Below are 24,857 nucleotides of genomic sequence, written 5' to 3' on the forward strand. Positions count from 1 at the left end.
GTGCCAGAACTGTGAGCTCGCATCAACGATGCTTTCGAACTCATTGATGGGGACATGCCGCGCCTAGTGTGGGAGGAACTTGATTATCGGCTTGATGTCTGCCGAATCACTAAAGGGGCACATATCGAACATTTGTGAATGCCTAAAAAAACTTTTTGAGTTTTTGTATGTGTGTGCAAAGCATTTAGAAAATGTCTCAAATCATAAAGTTATTGTAGAGCTGTGAAATCGCTTCAATCATTTGTAATAACCCTGTATAGTGTTGTTACCCGTGTGTACAGTAGCACCGTCTTGTAGAAACTGCGAGTAGCTGATTTCGTCTTGCTTTAGCTAGCCAATAGAATCATGGGTCATCGAACAATAACGTTCAGTGTTTACAGTTTGTTCTAAAAATAAAGGTCCAATAATACGCGTTGGAGAGGAAATTTCGAAATTTGTGTAAGGTCTTATGGGACCAAACTGCTGAGGTCATCGGTCCCTAAGCTTACACACTACTTAATCTAACTTAAAACTAACTTACAATAAGGACGACACACACACACCCATGACCGATGGAGGACTCGAACTTCCGACGGGGGAAGCCGTGCGGACCGTGACAAGACGCCCAAGACCTATCGGCTACCACGCGCGGCGCGCCTTGGGATACTGCTAGCTGCTACACACAGTCCAATTTCCTGATCACGCAATGGCGTTACAAGCATCGCACGATGGTTCTCCGTTGACCATAATAGTGGTGTTTTGTATGTTAGCACTATGAGATAGGTGGAACCAGGCCTCGCCTGTGTATAAGATGAAATCAAGAATATCAGCGGTATTCCTCCCACTCAAAGATGTAATCCGTTCGCAGTAACGGATTCGCTTTTCATGATCTGCATCTTTCGGTTCTTGCACTACTGTCACTTTATATGGGAGCAATTTCAATGTTCCCCTAAATTCTTTCTGCACGGTTTTCTTGAGCGAGCGGGCCATGATTTTACTAGGCTGTGCTGCGCAGACTCAAAAATATCCAGCAGTTTCTGTTCGTTTAGTTTACGTGGTTCGTTCGGCATTTAACACCGAGCCTGCTTCCTGAAATCTGTGTATTTATCGCCTTGACGAAACGATGTTGTGCAGCATCTTCTTTAGGTGGCAACCGTGCAAGATTCAGTTTGCTTTTTGTGGCAGACTTGGCGAACAGCTGGTACCGCAAATGGTCTAGTGTGTGGGAACTGCTGAGGTTAGGTGTTCATTTTAGGCAACAATATTGCAGCACTTAATTTTTCCTTGACCAAAAAAAGCGGATGTTGTATCACATCCGCTAAAGGCGTGAGTGAACAGAATATATTCACTGTCAAACTTGTAAGATGCAGTGGAAAACCACTTGTCTTCTGCATTTCCTCTTCCTGGTTTTAAGACAAAAAAGGTTTCAATGCCTTGCCCCAAACCGGTCATGAGCACAAGCAGGTCAACATCTTCTCCTACAATGACAACACTTCCAAAATCTTTGGTTCTCGAAATAAGAGATGTTACAGTCATAACGTCAGCATCTTCTTGTGCCTGGGGCACTTCAACGCTACACTCCAGAAATTCCTTTTTAAGAAGTGTGATCAAACGCATCTTGTTTCGTTAGTTGTACAAGAACTTGTCCCGAGGGACTTGGTTCACCATCTCTGATTCAACCACAACGTCAACCGAAGAATGTTTTTTGGACCTACGAATCCTCTCAGCACTCTTTGTGCTACATTTGTCTCCTTCACATGGATACCCATCAAATACAATAGCAAATTGAGGTCCAAATTGACGTTGTAGGTAAGAAACATAGCTTTGGGCTATTGACTTGAAGCAAACATTTCGAGTCCAAGTCACTTTGTGGATAAGGTACCCTCCATCAAAATTTCGTTTGGCATATGACAGTCTTAACTGCTTGGTTAGAAAGTCATCAGTATTCCCTTTTCAACATAAGAAGCATTTCTCTTTGAAACTGAACTGACCTTTTCCCTGCGACCGACGTAGCACGCCTGTTGGTTCCTGAGGATGTCGAAGGGTAGCTGCTATCATTCTCTCATTGATGTACTTCTTGTAGCATGCTTCATGCACCATCACTTCACTGAGCGTTTTCAAAAAACGGGTGTGAGCTGACTCCCTGCGTTTAGCACTACAATCGATTAAGTGTACTCAGTCCTTTCTTTTTCACATTGCATCCACCACTCACCACAGTTTTTTCGCAAATGAAACACAAATTCATGTCAGACATACTCATTTTCAGCACCACAACATATACTGAATGGAAGCGACTCCAAACTGTAGCACCCTTATTGTTGTGTGCTAATAGCTGTCAGCGCGCTGTGAACAATCACTAGAGATAATTGCCTTCCGCCCGCCAAAGAGTAAATACGCTTTTGTCCGCTAAAAAACAATTCCTACATACTTTTTCTTATAACTGATCATTAATGTCAATCAACTGTAGAAAATGTACGGCACCTGCATGCAATCGTATTACGTATTGTAACACAAATAAACTTCACGCAATCCGACGTGAATGTGTTCGTAGTTACTGAGTATGATGCTGTTTGTCCTGGCCCTGCAGTAGAGTGAGATCGTAAATTCCAATGAATAACATGACGAGTAATATACTTATACTACACAAATAGAAACTGAAATAACAGTGTTCAAAAATTAGGTAATTTGCCACTTTGCTAGAAATTTGAAAAATTGGTATTTTTTGATGCGCTGTAGCTCCTTAGATATTGGGAGTAGAAAAAAATGGTAAAAACCAAATTTGTAGAGAATTTTGTGCTCTTTGAAAAAGAAAATAGACGTTAAAGCGATAGGAGCAAATGAAACTGAGATATTTTGAAAAAACTGAAAAAAGTCCGAAATTTTCGAAGATTTTTAACTGCAGAAAGTTTTCCCAAGAGAAATTTTGTTGGAAAAACTTGGTTTTCTAACCTTTCCAACAATATGAACTAGTTAAAAAAATAAAATCTTCTACCCCACCTTTTGCAAGGTACAGGCTTTTTTTCTGACAGTTTCAATGGACTAAATATTATTTCAGTGGCACAGGGTGGCGCACGGAAAATCGGCCCCGAGTACTAGACTGCTCATTGTCGCTTACCAATCGTCGTCTGTTGTTTCGAAGTTGTCTGCATTAGCTTATCTGTTATTTCTTCAGTGCCTAATTATTGCATGTTTATCTGTTCTGATCGTAGCGGTCAACAAATCGTGCGTAATTGGCGAGCAGTCTGTACTCGGGGCTGGTTTTTCGTGCGTCACCTTATTATGTGGTGTCACATTTTGTAAAGAGATACGATTATTTCACTGCGATCAGCCACATAACGCTACAGTTGGCTAAATGAGAGGTTTAGCAGAATCACGAAAATTACAAGTGCGTGAGAATTCTGTTATGCATAAAGACTCTGTACTCCAGGGGGAGGCAAGTGCCCCCTCTTGGCGCCTTCCATCTTCAGTCACCTATGCTACTAATTTTCAGTTTTTCATAAGAACCTATACTAAGCACAATGAACGGTGAACGAGTAAAAATTAACCGTTCCCAAAAAAGAGCGATCACCAGTGAACTAGTTCCAAAGGATGAACGACTTTGACCATCTAGTCCGTGCCCAGGAAAACGGTCTCGTATGTTAGTACTGCGCGAGTGAGTAGCGGGGTCTCCCAGGCATTTTAGCAGCACTGTGAAGGAAATTCCCGCAGCTAGGAAAACTGAGTTTTAGGCAGGTGTACCAATTTCTATGTATCTTCAGTGTATAAAGCACCTTGCAGATAGCCGGCCAGAGTGGCCGAGCGGTTCTAGGCGCTTCAGTCTGGAACTGCGCGACCGCTACGGTCGCAGGTTCGAATCCTGCCTCGGGCATGGATGTGTGTGATGTCCTTAGGTTAGTTAGGTTTAAGTAGTTTTAAGTTCCAGGGGACTGATGACCTCAGATGTTAAGTCCCATAGTGCTCAGAGTCATTTGAACTAGAGTCCTGCATGACCGAGTAAGCGAGCACAAAATACGAGATGGGGCGAGCACACCCTAACTGGATAGGCTGCCCGCACTAGTTCTAGTGACCGAGCATAGAAGCCGTGACCGAATACGTAGCACGCAACTTCAAACACATTACACGTGTCATTATCCGTGTAGAGACTGCAGCCAGTACGGGCTTCTCATTTGTGGTGACTCTCTCTCTCTCTCTCTCTCTCTCTCTCTGCAATCATGCAGTGCGAGGAAACCAGTGCAGTAAGACGTAAGATTGAAATCAATGTTTACACATTGAAGAGACGGGAAGGTCTAAAAAGCCAAGTACGGAGCATATTTTTGGTGGTTGTAGACGAAAACAGTGCGTCTACTGGGTACGTATCGTGCATAAACTGCTCTACATAATTGTGTTTCCAATCGCGAACCACTCTTTTAAAGAAACACATTTGCAAGAAACCTCACAAAGATACAGCTCCTTCAGGAGTACCGGCAATAATAAAAAATAGTATTACAGCAAAGTGTGTTGCAATGTGTGCTAAAGATATGAGAGACCTTTTAATGCTGTTTGCGGTGAAGGTTTCAGAGAACTAGGCCAAGAATTAATACATCTAGGTGCGCATTATGGAAAAGTTAACGTGGCAGATGCCGTGCCACATCCCTCTACTACAAGCAGACATGTCAAAGAACAAGCTGATGCAATACGAAACAGTATAATGCCTTATGTTATTGCGGAAGTTATTAATGAAACATGTGCTGCGACAGTTGATGTGGTGTCACCGCCAGACACCACACTTGCTAGGTGGTAGCTTTAAATCGGCCGCGGTCCATTAGTACATGTCGGACCCGCGTGTCGCCACTGTCAGTGATCGCAGACCGAGCGCCGCCACACGGCAGGTCTAGAGAGATGTACTAGCACTCGGCCCAGTTGTACGGACGACTTTGCTAGTGACTACACCGACGAAGGCTTTCTCTCATTTGCCGAGAGATAGTTGGAATAGCCTTCAGTTAAGTCCATGGCTACGACCTAGCAAGGCGCCATTAACCATTTCTAGAGAGAGTCTCACTTGTATCATCAAGAATGCTGTATACAAATGATGGATTAAAGTTAAGTATTCCTGCAGCTACGTACTTTTCTTTATAGCATTCATTACGTATCCTGTTTCATACTTAACGCCAGCCTACGTGAGTTGACGCGTGCATTTCGGCCTCCTCTCTCAATTAGTGTGCGTTGTGTTGGCTAATCTGCCGACACAACAGTTGATATGTGGGCTGATTCGCATAATCAGGTGCACTATTTGACGCTTACATTTCATTACATTAACACAGATTGGTCTCTTGTGATCAATGTTTTATTTACAACAAAATTCCTGGACGTTAGGAAGACGGGAGTAAATATTATAAAAGAAAGTGCTCTATGAATTTAGCTGTGTAACGTACCCGTTCTTGGAAACGTTACTTTTGTATTAAAGGAGAGAGAGAGAGACAGAGACAGAGAGAGAGAGATAAATACACTGTGTGTGTGAGAGAGAGAGAGAGAGAGAGAGAGAGAGAGAGAGAGAGAGGGAGAGAGAGGCGTTGGATTTGTACAGTACAGTGCAGTGCAGCGAGCCGGGGCGGGGCGAGGTGAGTCGTCAGCGGTGACCGGCCATGCTCGGTTATCCGCGTGTCCGGAATCCGGACATAGACATGGCGCGAGTACGTGACCGAGCCGAGTCGTATGGGGCCGGACACGAGCGGCTCGGTCCCCCCGTCAACAGGCGAGCCGTGACCGGTCAAACACGGAGCGTTGCAGCACTCTAATTTGAACCATTTGAACCACCTTGAAGATATAGTGAGGAGTAAACTCTGAAAAGAAACGCTCACCTCTCAGGAACCAAAGAAAGACAAATATGTTTAGAAATTTAAATATAAATGCGAGTATTTACAACTCTTGTTAGGAAAGATAAAGGGACGCATTGTTGTCCATAATCAGATAACCACTTCTAAAATTTAGATACAATAAAACTGTGCGCTCTTTACTCAATACTCCATAGACCACTTGACTACTTCTCCGACCAACATCAAATAACACACCACTCTGAGTGTCTGTCTTTTCTGATTTACCTGTTCACTAGAAAAAAACGCGTCTGAGACGACAGGAATCTTTCGTTACAAGTATGATACGGAAACTGAGACATTTGTGATGTCTGCCACATCATTTGAGAACTGCGCCTTTCCGACAGCGAATGCCTTGATGCCGTGATGTCAGTTCTTTCACACACTCGGATGTGTAACAACTACTTTGGACTACATTAGATACAAATCATAGTATAGCATAACTGGCAAAAATTTGCTTGTTCTTACAAACAGTTATTCATATTTGGTATTATTATATCGTTCCACAGATATTCTCAATTATTCTTACTTCCAAAAATGAACAAAGAGTCACATAAACATGTGCATTATGGCCCCTTGTTACTAAGTGACTGCATCCCTGTAACAACTGGAGTTTCCCACTGTCGGACATTTCTCTCTCTAGCCACATAATTTTTTATCCGATCTTTCGTCTAGCAGCCCAGTCCAGCAATACTTCCTTAAATTGTTTGCTAAGCGCTACTGAATGCAGTTTCCGCTTAGTTGGACTCACACATTCAAATAGTAATTGTTAGACAAAAATTCATTTCCACCTCCGCTTCTTCTGAATACTGTTATTACAATACCCACCCTGTTCATATCTTGAGTCTTCTCATTTCACCGAGCGAGGTGGCTCAGTGGTTAGCACACTGGACTCGCATTCGGGAGGACGACGGTTCAATCCGGCATCCGGACATCCTGATTTAGGTTTTCCATGACTTCCCTAAATCGCTTCAGGCAAATGTCGGGATGGTTCCTGTGAAAGGGCACGGCCGATTCTTCAGTACTTTTCCTGATTGGACCAACTCCAGATTTTTCACTAAATTTGTCCAACATATTAATTCTGTTCACCTATGAGATCACTGAACTTCGCTACTTATGCATGAACTTCACGTGGAGCGTAGGCAACGTGGATCACTTTTTTGTTTCCTCATTATATTTTTCTGAAACTTACGGTTGACTGTGGAATATTTATACTTGCAGTTTATGCTGCTTGTGCACGGCCGGAGTGGCCGTACGGTTCTGGGCGCTACAGTCTGGAGCCGAGCGACCGCTACGGTCGCAGGTTCGAATCCTACCTCGGGCATGGATGTGTGTGATGTCCTTAGGTTAGTTAGGTTTAATTAGTTCTAAGTTCTAGGCGACTGATGACCTCAGAAGTTAAGTCGCATAGTGCTCAGAGCCATTTGAACCATTTTTTGAACCATTTGAACCATGCTGCTTGTGGCTCATAGTTTTTCTTAAGCAGTTCGGCAGAATTTCCGATTTTTTTTGGCGTGTTTTGATATAGCTGGATGAACAGCATCTACATGTGCGTGGATAATCTGCAAATCACATTTCAGTGCCTGGTAGAGGGTTCACCGAACCACCTTCACAATTCTCCACCATTCCACCACCTTCACAATTCTCTACCATTCCAATCTTGCCACGGTTGCGGAGGTTCGAGTCCTCCCCCGGGCATGTGTGTGTGTGTGTGTGTGTGTGTGTGTGTGTGTGTGTGTGTGTGTGTGTGTATGTATGTATGTGTGTGTGTTGTCCTTAGCGTCAGTTAGTTTAATTTAGATTAAGCAGTGTGTAGCCTAGGGACCGATGACCTCAGCAGATTGGTCCTAAAGGAACTTACCACAAATTTCCAAATTTTTCCTATAGCGCGTGGAAAGAACGGACACCTATATCTTTCCATGCAAAGTCTGATTTCCCATATTTTATCATGGAGATCGTTTCTCTCTTTTATAGTCTTTATGTTCGTTAAGTGTTCTCTAACCCGACACATATCCTCTTTTTCCTGTTTGTTCTACGTCTGCGTATATACATACTCCGTAAGCCGTCGTGAGGTGCCTGGCGCAGGGCGGCTTTTCCCACTACTAGTTGTTTCCTGTCCAGTACCAGTCACAAACAGAACGAGCGAGAAGAGAGTATCTATATGTCCCCGTGCGAGCCCCAATCTCTCTTCTCTTGTCTTCGTGCTCTTAACGCGAAGTGTTCGTTGGTGGCAGGCAGCAGAATCGGTCTTCTGCCACTTTAAATGCCGGTTCTTTAAATTTTCTTAAAGTGTTTCGCGAAAAGAACGTCTTCTTCCCTCCAGGAATTCCGGGTTTACTTCACGAAGCATCTTCGTGATACTAGCATGTTGATCGAGCCTACAAGTAACTAATCTAGCCGCTAGACACTTCTTCTTCCATTAATCCGACCTGGTGTGGATCCCAAGCACTCGACCAGTACTCAACAATGGGTCGCACTAGTATCCTACAAGCGTTCTCCTTTACAGAAGAACCACATGTCCCTAAAATTCTCGCAATAACGTAAAGTCCACCATTCGGCTCCCCAACTATCTCCCTTACGCGCTTATTCTGTTCCACATCGCTTTGCCACGTTGTTGTTGTTGTTGTTGTCTTCAGTCCTGAGACTGGTTTGATGCAGCTCTCCATGCTACTCTATCCTGTGCAAGCTTCTTCATCTCCCAGTACCTACTGCAACCTACATCCTGCTGAATCTGCTTAGTGTATTCATCTCTTGGTCTCCCCCTACGATTTTTACCCTCCACGCTGCCCTCAAATACTAAATTGGTGATCCCTTGATGCCTCAGAACATGTCCTACGAGCCGATCCCTTCTTCTGGTCAAGTTGTGCCACAAACTTCTCTTCTCCCCAATCCTATTCAATACTTCCTCATTAGTTATGTGATCTACCCATCTAATCTTCAGCATTCTTCTGTAGCACCACATTTCGAAAGCTTCTATTCTCTTCTTGTCCAAACTGTTTACCGTCCATGTTTCACTTCCATACATGGCTACACTCCATACAAATACTTTCAGAAATGACTTCCTGACACTTAAATCTATACTCGATGTTAACAAATTTCTCTTCTTCAGAAACGCTTTCCTTGGCATTGCCAGTCTACATTTTATATCCTCTCTACTTCGACCATCATCAGTTATTTTGCTCCCCAAATAGCAAAACTCCTTTACTACTTTAAGTGTCTCATTTCCTAATCTAATTCCCTCAGCATCACCCGACTTAATTTGCCACGTTACCCCTAGATATTTAATCGAAGTGACTGGGCAAGCAGTAACGCTTTGTTCAAACAGCATCGGAATGTTTTTCTACTCATCTCCGTTAACTTACATTTTTCTACATTTAGAGCAAGCTGCAATCCATTAAACCAAATAGAAATATTGTCTTGAGTCGTATTGTATCCTCCCACAGTTACTCAACGACGACACCCTCCCGTACCTCACTGCACGGTCACAAAACAACCGCAGATTTCTGCTCACTCTGTCCATCATATCATTTATGCACTAGAGAATAAGAGTGATCCTACCACACTTCCCTGGCGCACTGCTGAGGTGCTGTTCTCTCTGAACTCTCGCCGTCGAGAACGACGTACCTGGTTCTATTACTTAAGAAGCCTGCGTGCCACTCACATACGTGGAAACCTAATCTGTATGCCTGGACATTCATTAACAGTCTGTAGCGGAGCGCCGTGTCAAATGCTTTCTAGAGAACTAGAAATATGGAATGTGCCTGTTGCCCATCATCCATTGTTCGCAGGATATCACGTGAGAAAAGGGCACGAAAAATACACAAAAATTTATTAATGTAGTTATATCAAATTCTGGGAACACTAGTGTCTAGGTAACACACGAGGGCTATTCGGAAAATAAGGAACTACAGGTCGCGAAATGGAAACCACAGTGAAAATCAAAACTGTTTTATTTGAAACAGTTAGCTACTACTTCAAGCTACTTACCTCCATAGTCGCCGATCCGACTTAAGACGTTTGTCGTAGCGGTGTACCAACTTTCCAATACCCTCGTTATAGAAGGCAGCCACCAGTGCTTTCCGCCAGTTCTCTATGCTGGCCTTACAGCTCGTTGTCTGTGCCAAAATGTTGTCTTCATAACCAGCGGTTCACGTGAGCAGAGATGAAACAGAGAGAGACAATTACGGGCCGTATTGTGGGTAATCAAACATTTCCAACCGAAAACGATGCAGGACAATCTTCATTGCCCCTGGAGAATGCGGCTGGGGATTGTCTTGAAGAAGAAAGCGCACAACAGTTATGTTATGTTGGCTGCATAGCTTCAGGCGAAATTTCTCACCAGGCCCTCGTACTTGGCGGGAGACACTATTGTTCTAGGTATCTTTATGTGCTCCCTGTGTGCTCAGAACTAAAGGGAACGACGTAACGCGATCGACAGGCATACTAGAGACGCTACCCAACACATGTGTGCAGAACGTCATCGGATTTTCACTGTGGTTTCCATTTCGCGACCGATCGTTCCATACTTTCCGAATAAGCCTCGTACCAGGGTAATTGCAAAAGTAAGGTCTCTGGAACACGTGAAGGCATAACTGACCTTACGACTTATCTTAGAAGAAAGATTAAGGAAAGGCAAACCTACGTTCCTAGCATTTGTAGACTTAGAGAAATCTTTTGACAATGTTGACTGGAATACTCTCTTTCAAATTCTAAAGGTGGCAGGGGTAAAATACAGGGAGCGAAAGGCTATTTACAATTTGTATAGAAACCAGATGGCAGTTATAAGAATCGAGGGGCATGAAAGAGAAGTAGTGGTTGGGAAGGGAGTAAGACAGGGTTGTAGCCTCTCCCCGATGCTATTCAATCTGTATATTGAGCAAGCAGTAAAGGAAACAAAAGAAAAATTCGGAGTAGGTATTAAAATCCATGGAGAAGAAATAAAAACGTTGAGGTTCGCCGATGACATTGTAATTCTGTCAGAGACAGCAAAGGACTTGGAAGAGCAGTTGAACGGAATGGATAGTGTCTTGAAGGGAGGATATAAGATGAACATCAACAAAAGCAAAACCAGGATAATGGAATGTAGTGGAATTAAGTCGGGTGATGTTGAGGGTATTAGATTAGGAAATGAGACACTTAAAGTAGTAAAGGAGTTTTGCTATTTGGGGAGCAAAATCACTGATTATGGTCGAAGTAGAGAGGATATAAAATGTAGACTGGCAATGGCAAGGAAAGCGTTTCTGAAGAAGAGAAATTTGTTAACGTCGAGTATAGATTTAAGTGTCAGGAAGTCATTTCTGAAAGTATTTGTATGGAGTGTAGCCATGTATGGAAGTGAAATATGGACGGTAAATAGTTTGGACAAGAAGAGAATAGAAGCTTTCGAAATGTGGTGCTACAGAAGAATGCTGAAGATTAGATGGGTAGATCACATAACTAATGAGGAAGTATTGAATAGTATTGGGGAGAAGAGAAGTTTGTGGCACAACTTGACCAGAAGAAGGGATCGGTTGGTAGGACATGTTCTGAGGCATCAAGGGATCACCAATTTAGTATTGGAGGGCAGCGTGGAGGGTAAAAATCGTAGGGGGAGACCAAGAGATGAATACACTGAGCAGATTCAGAAGGATGTAGGTTGCAGTAGGTACTGGGAGATGAAGAAGCTTGCACAGGATAGAGTAGCATGGAGAGCTGCATCAAACCAGTCTCAGGACTGAAGACCACAACAACAACAACAACAAGGTCTCCTATTTTTTTTTATAAATACATAGACCTGTTTATTTCCACAGTGGTTTATATCAGTTTACAGATTGAACATTTAGCTATTTTTCGACATAATTATCATTTCTGTCGACGCATTTTTGTAGACGCTGTGGCAGTTTTTGTATGCTCATGTCATACCAGCTCGCCGCCATTCTGTTCATAAAGTTATGAACCTCTTCTTTCACCTCGTCGTCGGAGCTGAATCGCTGGGACAACAATTAACGCTAACAGGTACTGTGAGACTCTGAAAAAAACTCAAACGGACAATTCAGGACCGGAGAAGAGGAATGTTGATCAAGAGCGTACACATTCTCCATGACAACGCTCGCCCACACATCGCTCGGCAAACCGCTGCTCTCCTGCAACAGTTTCAGTGGAACATAATCACCCACCCACCCTTTAGTCCTGACTTGGCGCCCAGTGACTGTCACCTGTTCGATAGGTTGAAAGAACATTTGGCCGGAAAGCGATTCAGCTCCGACGACGATGTGAAAGAAGAGGTTCATAACTTTCTGAACAGCATGGCGGCGAGCTGGTATGACATGGGCATACAAAAACTGCCACAGCGTCTACAAAAGTGCATCGACAAAAATGGTGATTATGTCGAAAAATAGCTAAATGTTCAAGCTGTAAATGATGTAATGGTATTGTAGAAATAAACAGGTCTATGTACTTATAAAAAAATAGGAGACCTGACTTTTGGGATTACCCTCGTATTTAAGTCATTAACATTGCAAGATCACAGGTTAATGTAAACGCGAGATAAGCTATTGCATATGTGAAATGCTGGGACATTAACAACCATTGCAGCTGCTATAATATTGAATGCAAGCATGCAAACGTGCTTGTATTGTGTTGTACAGGTGCCGGATGTCATTTTGTAGGATGGAGTTCCATGCCTGTTGCACCTCGCTGAGACTGAACGAGGTAGTGTACGGGAAGCTGAAATGTTCATTCTGCGATATTGCAGAAAGACTTGGCAGGAATGTAGCCGCTGTACCTGACTGCTGGCAGTGGTGCTCACGAGAACGTTCGGTCGGGAGTTTAAAGTTCTTATTTTTATTCTATTATTTAGTGAACGTTTTATTAATGTGATTAAGTATTATTATTAATTGATTTTTATTTATGGTTTGGTTTAGCGATTCCTTTTTACTGTTTGCTCCTTTTATTTAAGTCGAGTCTTTTTAATTATGCTTGTGGTAGTTGTGAAGTCTACATTGCTTACGGTTCTCCTTAAGTTAAAGAATACGGTAATACCATACGCGTTTCGCAGATCTCGTTGGGTCTCCTTGCTGGAACTTCTCCACCTGAAATCGCTAAAGATAATTTATCGCTGCACGGAAATCGATCGGTACAGCCAAGTGTTATGCTGTGTCATGTGTATGGAATGTGCCGTCCAACTTTAGTTCGTGAAATTATTTAGGTCTTCGGAGAAATATTCTCGATGAATCCCAAAACCGTGTAAAACTGCAGGTTCGCACCATCAAACCACACAACACTTCCGAAAGACTGGCGTCTTTATAATGACTGAATATTTCTTTTGAAATGATTAAGGGTTATGAACTCTACACACTTGATACTCCTTTTGTGCTTGTATGTGTATTTATTTTCTTCAATACGATAAAACATAGATTACTGCCTTAATGGCGGCTTCCAACAATCTTCTCTCAATCCGACATAGAACATCTCTCTTCCAATGTCAAACAAGGAATAATTATCTATTTTCCGTAGCTTAATACAGTCTGTATATCTTTGTTCGAGTTCGCACGGAGATGCTTAAATTCCACCAAGTATTTATCTCTTGCGCAGGTATTTTACATTTATCGTTGATGATACCTGCCCACGTTAGGCTAAATTTTTCTGCCTGACTCATGTAATACTGTCACCGTCAGAGGGTGGTACGGGACTACAAGTCCCACCGCCACACCTCCAAAGTGAATTGCAGTGACGCAGTCACTGCCCTGTGGATAAATTTACTGCCTCACCAACACAGTTGGACCGCAATAGACCGGTGATGCTGTATTGTAACAGATCACAAAAAAAAATGTGTGGTTTAGTATCATATAGCGTTATAGAGGATAGGCTCTAGATGACTAAGTGGAACTACAAGGGGTTCTTATTCATATCAATCTTGGGTCTAGTGCAGCAGGGGATACAACCCGTCGGCTCTGAACAATGACGTCATTCCTTAGTCATAGATCTTAATGTCTTCACTTCGAGGCATAGATAATAGCAATCGCTTGATATTCGGTACATCATTAAACGTGTGATTTAATTAACTTAATTGTTTGTTTTTTATTCGGTCGGTACTTAATATTTTTCGTAATGATATTGAGGTAATGTGGATTGTGTTTCTTGGCTTTTAAAAAAAAAATCTCACGAGATAGAATAAACTGATCCTACTTTATTAAGCAATCAATAAAAAAACTAAACTAAAACATAACAGCTTTTGCTGTTATGTTTCAATTTCGTTTTTTTACTGATTGCTTAATAAAGTAGGATCAGTTTATTCTATCTCGTGAGATTTTTTTTTTTAAAAAGCCAAAAAACACTTTATCACCTACTGAAGGCAGCTACAACACTACGAAGAATCGCTTCTCGGCTTTTGACAAGATATTGCTTAATAAAGTAGGATCAGTTTATTCTATCTCGTGAGATTTTTTTTAAAAAAGCGAAAAAACACTATTGCTTAATAAAGTAGGATCAGTTGAAACGTCCCCTTAGAAAAATTATGCAGGACTGTGCTTAAACTGACACACAATATTTTTTAGCGCAACGCAATCTGACTTTCAAAAAAATGGTTCAAATGGCTCTGAGCACTATGGGACTTAACATCTATGGTCATCAGTCCCCTAGAACTTAGAACTACTTAAACCTAACTAACCTAAGGACAGCACACAACACCCAGTCATCACGAGGCAGAGAAAATCCCTGACCCCGCCGGGAATCGAACCCGGGAACTCGGGCGCGGGAAGCGAGAACGCTACCGCACGACCACGAGCTGCAGACAATCTGACTTTCAAAAATCCCTACAAATGAATGGCCCTGACTAACATTAACCTCTACCTTTCACAAATCACTTACCTCACAAAAATCTTCGTTACTCGAACTACTGCAATACGGCGAGCGCCACTACTGCCAGCTAAATAAAAGATTCAAACTACTGAAGGCACTAACTACTGATAGGCATAGTTAGCAAATGAAAGATTTTAATAGAGAACAAACAATGTATTTGCCTTAATAGTCATCAAAAGTTATAATATATACAGCAGCTCATGACATCCATTTTTACAAATTTCAAAACTCCGCCGTTTCTCTCCCCACATCCACCACTGCTGGCGGCTCACCTCCAACTGTGAAACGCTATGCGCTGTTAACAACCAGCTGCCCAACACTACAATGGCAGACAACAATGCTAACTAGCCACAGACTGCACACAGCACAGCCATTGATTTTCATACAGAGTGCTACATAACGTTGCCAATAAGAAAATATAAACAGCCTACTTACACAGTTTATTCTATCTCGTGAGATTTTTTTAAAAAAAGCCAAAAAAACACTTATTAGCTACTGAAGGGAGCTACAACACTAAGAAGAATCGCTTCTCGGCTTTTGACAAGATCAATGTTTATCTCTCTCGCATTCCTTTGTTTCTCAACATTCTCCTCAGCTCTTTCATCTTTGTAATACATGCTCTCTGGCGACTTGTGACGTCATTGTTCAAAGCCGACGGGTTGTATGCCCTGCTGCACTAGACCCTCAGTCTTGCACTCCTGGCGCATCGCATTGCATCTGCAGCAGAAATCGGAGCAGGAGTTCCATCACAGTGGCTCAACGAGTTGTTACAAATGCCGGTTGTGGATGACGATGGAGTTGTCGTCCGAAGATGACCCATATGAGCTCGATTGCAGACAGGTCTAGTGATCGGCAGCCCGAGGCAGCGTGTTGACACCCAGTAGAGCACGATGGGTTACAACAGCGGTATGTGTGCGAGAGTTATCCTGTTGGAAAACATCCCCCGAAATGAAACTTCCTGGCAGATTAAAACTGTGTGCCTGACCGAGACTCGAACTCGGGACCTTTGCCTTTCGTGGGCAAGTGCTCTACCAACTGAGCTACCGAAGCACGACTCACGCCAGGTACCCACAGCTTTACTTCTGCCAGTACCTCGTCTCCTACCTTCCAAACTTTACAGAAGCTTCTGTAAAGTTGGCTGATGTGTGGCTAGGGCCTCCCGTCGGGTAGACCGTTCGCCTGGTGCAAGTCTTTCGAGTTCACGCCACTTCGGCGACTTGCGTGTCGATGGGGATAAAATGATTATGATAAGGACAACACAACATCCAGTCCCTGAGCGGAGAAAATCTCCAACCCAGCCGGAAATCGAACCCGGGCTGTTAGGTATGACATTCCGTCGCGCTGACCACTCAGTGGTGGACGATTATTGATAAACTGGACGTCATGTGAAATTGTGGGACCTACTTTCCATCTACCTGCCACAATTTCAGGGATAAACCATCTCATCATTTCCGAGCCTTGATTGTATTGGCCAGAGGGACCAACAGACATGTTACCAGCCGCGAATCTGGTTATTTTATAACATATTTTCGAAGCCAAGTTAATGCAGTCCATAGACTAACTCGTTAGCCACCATGACGGTCGAGCCGGCCGAAGTGGCCGTGCGGTTCTAGGCGCTGCAGTCTGGAACCGCGAGGCCGCTACGGTCGCAGGTTCGAATCCTGCCTCGGGCGTGGATGTGTGTGACGTCCTTAGGTTAGTTAGGTTTAACTAGTTCTAAGTTCTAGGGGACTAATGACCTCAGAAGTTGAGTCCCATAGTGCTCAGAGCTATTTTGAACCATGACGGTCGAATGTGCATGCAGACACTGATGCACCATGTGAATCAGTACAGGGGGAACCAAAGTTGACGACTGTCATACCAACTTCCACATATTCTGATAGGCATAGTCCTTGAATGAGATTTTCACTCTGCAGTGGAGTGTGCGCTGATATGAAACTTCATGGCAGATTAAAACTGTGTGCCGGACCGAGATTCGAACTCGGGATCTTTGCCTTTGGCAGGCAACTGCACAGTGGTAGAGCACTTGCCCACGAAACGCAAAGGTTGTGAGTTCGAGTCTCGGTCCGGCACACAGTTTTAATCAGCCAGGAAGTTTCAGCATAGTCCTTGTTTACATTTGCAAAAAGGGGGACACAAAACAAAGTTTGTGTTGAGATTCTGGGGGACTGAATTCCCAGTCCATGAGGCAGTAGAGAGAACTGTGACAATAAATTACGCTGGGCAGAAACCTAAGGGATTTAGGACTAGTAGTGTTTAAGGGAACTTGATGGTAAAAGTAATCTTGAAACAGCCGCTAGTGTTTAAGGACAGTGAAGCTAACATTATCTGAGGAACCGGTTCTTGTTAAGAGGGAGCGCAATGTAGCACACCGACCACATCTGGTCAAAAACATGCAAAGTAGGACGTAGATTACAGCACAGCCAGCCGCAGGCGGGCGCAGATATTATGTCTTACGTCACACAACGCCGCCATCGCACGTTGCGAGGTGAGCCGGAGAGGCGAAGTGTGGAAATAGTTGCCACAGCAGCACCTCAAGCGGAGGAAGGCGGAAGCCTTTCCAGACCAGCAACTGTAGAAGTGTTTGGTAGACGTACCATAAAGCATAGCAAAGCCCAAACAAGCACGGTCCATGAGCGTATTAATAACTAGCCACTTTTGTACTGAAATCATCTTGCTGCACTACAACCGTCGTTCTGTGACATTAGGGGACCATCCGCTGCACTCTATCAGCTTTGTTGCCCATCACATAGGCATGTGCGGAAGGCAACTGGATGCCTCAGCAACACGGTCACTGCTTGTAATAAATCATGGTTGGAGAGCCGTAACAAGCAATTTTAAAAGCATGATACTATCTCTCTGGCCCCAGAATTTTTCAGATTGATTTGTCTAAGATCTTTCTTAGAAAGTTGTGCATTCAAGAATTTTTATAAATTTCTAAGAGACGCTAGAGAGAATGTTAAGACGTAGGACATTGCTGATTTTTTTTTTTTTTTTTTTTTTGTACATTTGTAAACCCTGTTCCTGATGGAAGGAAAGATGTAGGGGCCCTCCATGTTGCCAATGCTGCTGTGAACGATGAATTCAAATATCCCCCCCCCCCTCCCGCCAAATGTACAGGGTGGTCACAATTAAAGTTCAACTTTCAAACCGCTGTATAAATAACACCAATGGTCAGAATGCAATGGAATGTTGTCGGAGAAGGGGGAAAACGTATGGCAGAAGAAATGTAGCAACAGATCACGATGTAAGCATCGTAATTTAATAGTGGTCGAATACAAATGACAAATGAATCATACAACAATGCCTAACGTGTACGTTTGACGCTAAACAAACTGTACTACTCAGTATGCATGGGTGAACAGGTGTGATACTGTTAGTTACGTAATCCCATACCCCACGGCAAGTTCATATCACATCGGCTGGGAAGAATCGGTTTTTATTTGTCCTGAGGTCAAAAACCGCATAGAAAGCATCAAGCACATCGGTTTTTAACTGTCCTGAGGCCAAAAACGTCATAAAAAGCATCAATAAAAATCAAATCTGATTATTAATTTCCGCGTGACTGGCGCAAAACATGTTCAATATGCTGTCCACCGTTTTCTGCAACGAGAAACAGCATGTTCCACAAGTGATCGAAGTGTTTACGGGGTCACGTTCAGAATTTGCTGCGCAATGTGTGCCTTCAATGTAGCTAAGTTTGCAGTTGGAACACCGAACACAACGCCTTTCAGATAGCCCCATGGCCAGAAGTCACAAGGATTAAGATGAGGTGATCGGGACGGTCAGGAAGTAGGGAAATGGAGGGTGATAATTTTAGCATTTCCGAACTGCCGCTTCAGCAGCTGCTTAACTGGATTTGCAATGTGCAGAGGTGCGCCATCTTGCATAAAAATGTTCCCATCTACACACCCACGCTGTTGGAGAGCTGGAATGACGCGGCTGCGCAAAAGACACTCATAGCTCTTACCAGTGACGGAACAGGTAACAGGACCGGAAGTACCTGTATCTTCGAAAAAATATGTCGCTATGATAAATGATGACGTAAACTCGCACAACAAAGTGATCTTTCCAGGGTGAAGTGGTACTGGTTGATTTGCACGTAGATTTTCCTAGGCCCATATTAGAGCGAAAGGCTATTTACAACTTGTACAGAAAGCAGATGGCAGTTATAAGACTCGAGGGGTATGAAAGGGAAGCAGTGGTTGGGAAGGGAGTGAGACAGGGTTGTAGCCTCTCTCCGATGTTATTCAATCTGTATACTGAGCAAGCAATAAAGGAAACCAAAGAAAAGTTAGGAGTAGGTATTAAAATCCATGGAGAAGAAATAAAAACTTTGAGGTTCGCCGATGACATTGTAATTCTGTCAGAGACAGCAAAGGACTTGGAAGAGCAGTTGAATGGAATGGACAGTGTCTTGAAAGGAGGGTATAAGATGAACATCAACAAAAGCAAAACGAGAATAATGGAATATAGTCGAATTAAGTCAGGTGATGCTGAGGGAATTAGATTAGGAAATGACACACTTAAAGTAGTAAAGGAGTTTTGTTATTTGGGGAGTTAAATAACTGATGATGGTCGAAGTAGAGAGGATATAAAATGTAGACTGGCAATGGCAAGGAAAGCGTTTCTTAAGAAGAGAAATTTGCTGACATCGAGTATTGATTTAAGTATCAGGAAGTCGTTTCTCAAAGTATTTGTATGGAGTGTAGCCATGTAAGGAAGTGAAACGTGGACGATAAATAGCTTAGACAAGAAGGGAATAGAAGTTTTCGAAATGTGGTGCTACAGAAGAATGCTGAAGATTAGATGGGTTGATCACATAACTAATGAGGAGGTATTGAATAGAACTGGGGAGAAGAGGAGCTTGTGGCACAACTTGACTAGAAGAAGGGATCGGTTGGTAGGACATGTTCTGAGACATCGAGGGATCACCAATTTAGTATTGGAGGGCAGCGTGGAGGGTAAAAATCGTAGAGGGAGACCAAGAGATGAATACACTAAGCAGATTCAGAAGGATGTAGGTTGCAGTAGGTACTGGGAGATGAAGAAGCTTGCACAGGATAGAGTAGCATGGAGAGCTGCATCAAACCAGTCTCAGGACTGAAGACCACAACAACAACAAATATTCGACAATTCTGTGTATCGACATATCTTGTCAGATGTAAGTGGGCTTCGTCTGTCCACAAAATCTTCCACAGCCAATCATTGCCCACTTCCATGCGAGCAAGAAATTCTAAAACAAAGGTCTCTCTTGCTGGCAGGCCAAGAGGAAGCAACTCGTGCACACAGATAATTTTGAATGGATAGAAAAGAAGGATGTTTCATAGGATTTTACTCGCCATGCTTACGGGTATGTCCAATGTTTGGGCAATTCTGCGTCCACTACACATTTGCATACCACCACTCGTTTCCTCCCTCTACCAGGTTGCACACCAAAAAAAACCTGTTTTCGAATTTCCGAATCTCCATTTTAATTGTGTGCTCGACCTACATATAGGCCATGACTGTTCGTGTGATTTTTTGTACTGTGGCCGACTTTTTCACTTGTGTTTGACTCCAGTGATTTTAAGTGTGCAACGAATTGCCAGCTGTGTTCTTTTAACTTTATGTCGACTTTTTAACTGTTTTCCAGTGCATGTCCCCATATTGGTGTATATTTAACTCCCATCATCTCTATTTACTGTGTTTTTTATGTCCCCCTTTTACCTCCCCTTTTTTTGTAACCATTCCCCTTCCATGTATTTTGTAAACCCATTTGGCTGAAGAGTGGTGGACTGTGCCGCTGCCAGCCTTCCCCTGCCAATATGGGGCAGGGGAATGAAATTACAATACAGAAAAAAATAGGCAAGAGATGAGTTTGCATGCGGTAAATGCGGAAACACGAACGATGGCGGCGTTATCGCTAAATGCGTCCAAAGAGGACCAATGTGTTCTTATTCTTTTCTTGGCTGCTGAAGACAAACTCCAGTAGACATCTTTCGGAGAATGAAGAATGTGTATGGGGCAGTATGTCTGTCGAAAACCACTGCTGTAAAATGGTTCGCCAAGTTCCGAACTGGTCGCTTCACGATAATCTCAGAAGGCGTAAAGCAGAAGTTACGCCAACTGAAGTGGGAGACACTTCAGCACACGCCCTACAGTCCTGATCTCTCCCCGAGCGATTATCATGCCTTCTTTCCTTTAAAACAGGCCTTGAGAACCAATCGATTCCCTTCCGACGAGAAGGTGCATCAATCATTACGGACTTCTTCGCGAAACAGGAAATAGCGTCTTACCGAACGGTTATCTTCGACCTGGTGCGTCCGTGGAATGATTGCCTCAATGCTCACAGCGATTTTGCCTGATTCGCATACCGATTCTGAACTACAGGGCCTTAGAACGAAAGCATTTTGATCGCATCCTTAAAACTTTTATCATTTTCCTTTCTATTCTTGTATATATGGTCTCAACTTCACCCATGAAATCAAGAGTCAGCTTATCACAGTATAAGTGTATGTTTTTATTTTTATAATTATATATTTTATGATTTTGGTTCGGGTGGCTTTAAATATTGTGGGCTAGCGTGATTCTTTTAATTAACTTATACCGCAATAACACTCCTATGGACATCGGCTGCCCCGAAGTATGTACGATATAATATTTTTTAAACACAGCACCCTTCTCACCGCCTTCTAATAAATAGTTTGCGTGAGCGCTGCTATTTAGAAAAGAAAATATGCATATTCTTACGCAAACTATAATTATTAATATGGATCTCAGGGGCTACTGGTTATTTATGTACCAAATTACACAAAGATTAACTGAGGTATTGCAGAATGTAATACTTTTCAATATTTCTTGTTCATTATTTGCAAGGCAAAACTGGAGAGAATCTCGTGTGCCGTTAGGCGGCCAAAATTAAACATACTGAACTCATTCAGTGGTGTGAATTTTGGTAACTGAAATTAATTTTAAGTTCAAAATTAATGAAAGGTCAAAATTGAGAAGTCTCTCGCATTTACATTTAATAACACGAATCGTCAGCGTAATGGCTGAGTAAATCCAGCTAGGGGAGATGAGCTCCCTGCACTACGAAGTTCTGTAAAATTTTTGTTAATTATAATTAATGGTTGCGATCATGCGAGGTAACAACTAAGTCAATAATACACACTTTCCAATAACAATTTCTATTGTATTTTTCAAAAATACTGATAAAACTTACGTTCATTATCAGGCTAGACGAAACAAAACAGGAGAGCTAGTTCAATCAAAGCATTGTCTCTGATCTTCATGGCTTATGTTACACAGAGATTATACCAAAAAAACTGTGTTTTGTTAATTACATCGATATTTGTGTTTTGATAATAATAACTTACGTTCTTTACTATTTGTTATACATCAGGCACACGTACACAATCTTGAAACAATTTATAATTCACACATCTCACAACAAAAACTTCCTTTCCCTTTCTCCAAATGTCCATTTATGTGACGAACTGTCACAAGCTCTCAGCATTATTGTCCCTTGGACTATGTTCAGAGTTCAGGTTAATCTAGAGTTGTGGTTTTAACGTAGAAGATTTATATTTGCGTTGAAATGCCAATTCACGATGTTTTTCTCGTATTACTAACCACCGCAGAAAATACTAAAACCGCGAATACAGGAAGTACTCACCTGTATCTAAATGTAATCTGCTTGACAGAAAAACAAGGTGTAGTAATCTCATAAATACAAACTATACTCTCACAGTTGAACAGATACCTATTTTAAAGTGGTAGTATTACCTTCGATTAATAATAAAAGCAGTGTTTAATAGTTCTGAGCTACATCTGTGTTGTGCATCCATGAGCATACAGTTCATCATGGAACTGGTGACTAATAGTGCTGACCCACTCAAGGGGAATGGTCACATTCTCTCAGTGAATACTAAATGGGAAAATGATTTGCACTTGAACAACATCACATTAACCATTCGGTAGAGAGGAACTGGTTTCATTTTCAGTATGGTCCAACGTGTTTCAGTCACAAATCCCAAATTCTGAAATGAAGTTGTAAAGGTTCCTTGTGGCATACGCCTTCTCTTCCGTAGAGGAGCTCCCTGCAGTAGTTTAGAACCTTGCATTGTAGCGTGTTGTTTCTCTTTTGTAATTTTAAGTCTCCTTTTCAAATTTTCTTACAGCCATATGTGGATTATGTAGTGACTCGCGCCATTACCATATTGCTTTGGCTAACATGGACCCATGCAATATTACGAGGGTGGTTTGAAAAGTTCTCGGGAACACCACGAGAGGTCAGCGCTAGCGCAACGAGTTGTTTACGTGATATTCATTGGACTGTTGCCTGTAAACACGTGCCATGTCAGTGCTCTTTCAAGAGAGCTGTGGCGGTGACGTGGTTCTGTTGTTCTCGCATAGTGATTTGCGAAGATGGAAAAAATTGAGATTCGAGCAGTGATTAAGTACTTCGTAAAGAAAGGTATGAAAGCAAAGGACATTCATGCCGATTTCGAGAATACACTGGGGGGACTCTGCTCCTTCATATTCAACTGTTGCCAAGTGGACAAATGAATTTAAATTTGGTCAGGAGAGGTTAGATGATGATCCACGCAGTGGTCGGCCAAGATGTGTCGCTACTCCAGAAATCACTGCAAAAGTGCACAAAATAGTAATGGAGGACCGCCGATTGAAAAGTGCGTGAAATTGCTCCCGCTTGCCAGATGTCATCTGAAAGGGTATATCAGATTGTAACTGAAGAATTAGAAATGAAAAAATTATCTGCAAAATGCGTGCCGCGACTCTTGACGCGCGCCCGTACAAATGTGCCGCCACCATGGCAAAATTACACGAACTAAGGTATTAATTGTTGCCACACCCGCCTAATTCACCTGATATTGCTCTGTCAGACTTCCATCTCTTCCCAAAACTGAAAATTTTTCTTGATGGATGAAGATTCACTTCAAAAAAAGAATTGATAGCTGGAGTTGACAACTATTTTGAAGGCCTGGAGGAAACTCATTTTCGAGATGGGATCAAGGTACTGGATCATCGTTGGACCAAGTGCGTTAATCTACAAGGAGACTACTTTGAAAAATAAAAAAAGTTTCAGTGATGTAAGTAATTTTTTCTATTCCTTTCCGAGAATTTTTCAGACCACCCTCGTATAAAAAATAATAAAAATAAACAGAAGAAGCCTTGAAAGCAAGAGACGAAAATGGAAGCAGCCTTACGAACCATACGAAATATTTACAACAAAGAGTACTTTTCCATAAACATCAAAATTCATCATCAGAACGCCATCTGACGTAAAACCAGCGTGTCTACAGGGTGGTCTATTGATCGTGACCAGGCCAAATATCTCAATAAATACGCGTCAAACGAGAAATCTACAAAGAAAGAAACTTGTCTAGCTTGAAGGGGGAAACCAGATGGCGCTATGGTTGGACCGCTAGATGGCGCTGCCATAGGTTAAACGGATATCAACTGCGTTTTTTTTTTAAATAGGAATCCCCATTTTTTATTACATATTCGTGTAGTACGTAATGAAATATCAATGTTTTAGTTGGACCATTTTGTGATAGATGGCACTGTAATAGTCACAAACATATGGCTCACCATTTTAGACGAACAGTTGGTAACAGGTAGCTTTTTTAAATTAAAATACAGAATGTAGGTACGTTTGAACATTTTATTTCGGATGTTCCAATGTGATACATGTACCTTTGTGAACTTATCATTTCTGAGAACGCATGCTGTTACAGTGTGATTACCTGTAAATACCACATTAATGCAACAAATGCTCAAAATGATGTCCGTCAACCTCAATGCATTTGGCAATATGTGTAACGACATTTCTCTCAACAGCGAGTAGTTTGCCTTCCGTAATGTTCGCACATGCACTGACAATGTGCTGGTGCATGTTATCAGGCGTTGTCGGTGGCTCACGATAGCAAAAATCCTCCAACTTTCCCCACAGAAAGAAATCCGGGGACGTCAGATCTGGCGAACGTGCGAGCAATGGTACGAGGTGCATTCAAGTTCTAAGGCCTCCGATTTTTTTTCTCCAGACTGGAAAGAGAGAGAAACATGCGCATTGTTTTAAAATGAGGCCCCGTTCATTGTCAATACATCCCAGAGATGGCAGCACCATACGGCAGATGGAATTTTACCGCCAGCGGCGAGAATGAGAACTGTTTTAAATACTTAAAATGG

At 42.5% G+C, this 24,857-nt stretch overlaps 1 protein-coding gene across 1 annotated transcript in view; it reads left to right on the forward strand.

Annotated features, from left to right (window-relative positions):
- LOC126176872 (cytochrome P450 4C1-like) overlaps nucleotides 1-24,857 on the forward strand; it is a 292,368-nt gene that overhangs the window by 239,583 nt on the left and 27,928 nt on the right. The window lies entirely within an intron of this gene.

This window comes from Schistocerca cancellata, chromosome 3 (genome assembly GCF_023864275.1).
Source record: "Schistocerca cancellata isolate TAMUIC-IGC-003103 chromosome 3, iqSchCanc2.1, whole genome shotgun sequence".
Taxonomy (NCBI): domain Eukaryota; kingdom Metazoa; phylum Arthropoda; class Insecta; order Orthoptera; family Acrididae; genus Schistocerca; species Schistocerca cancellata.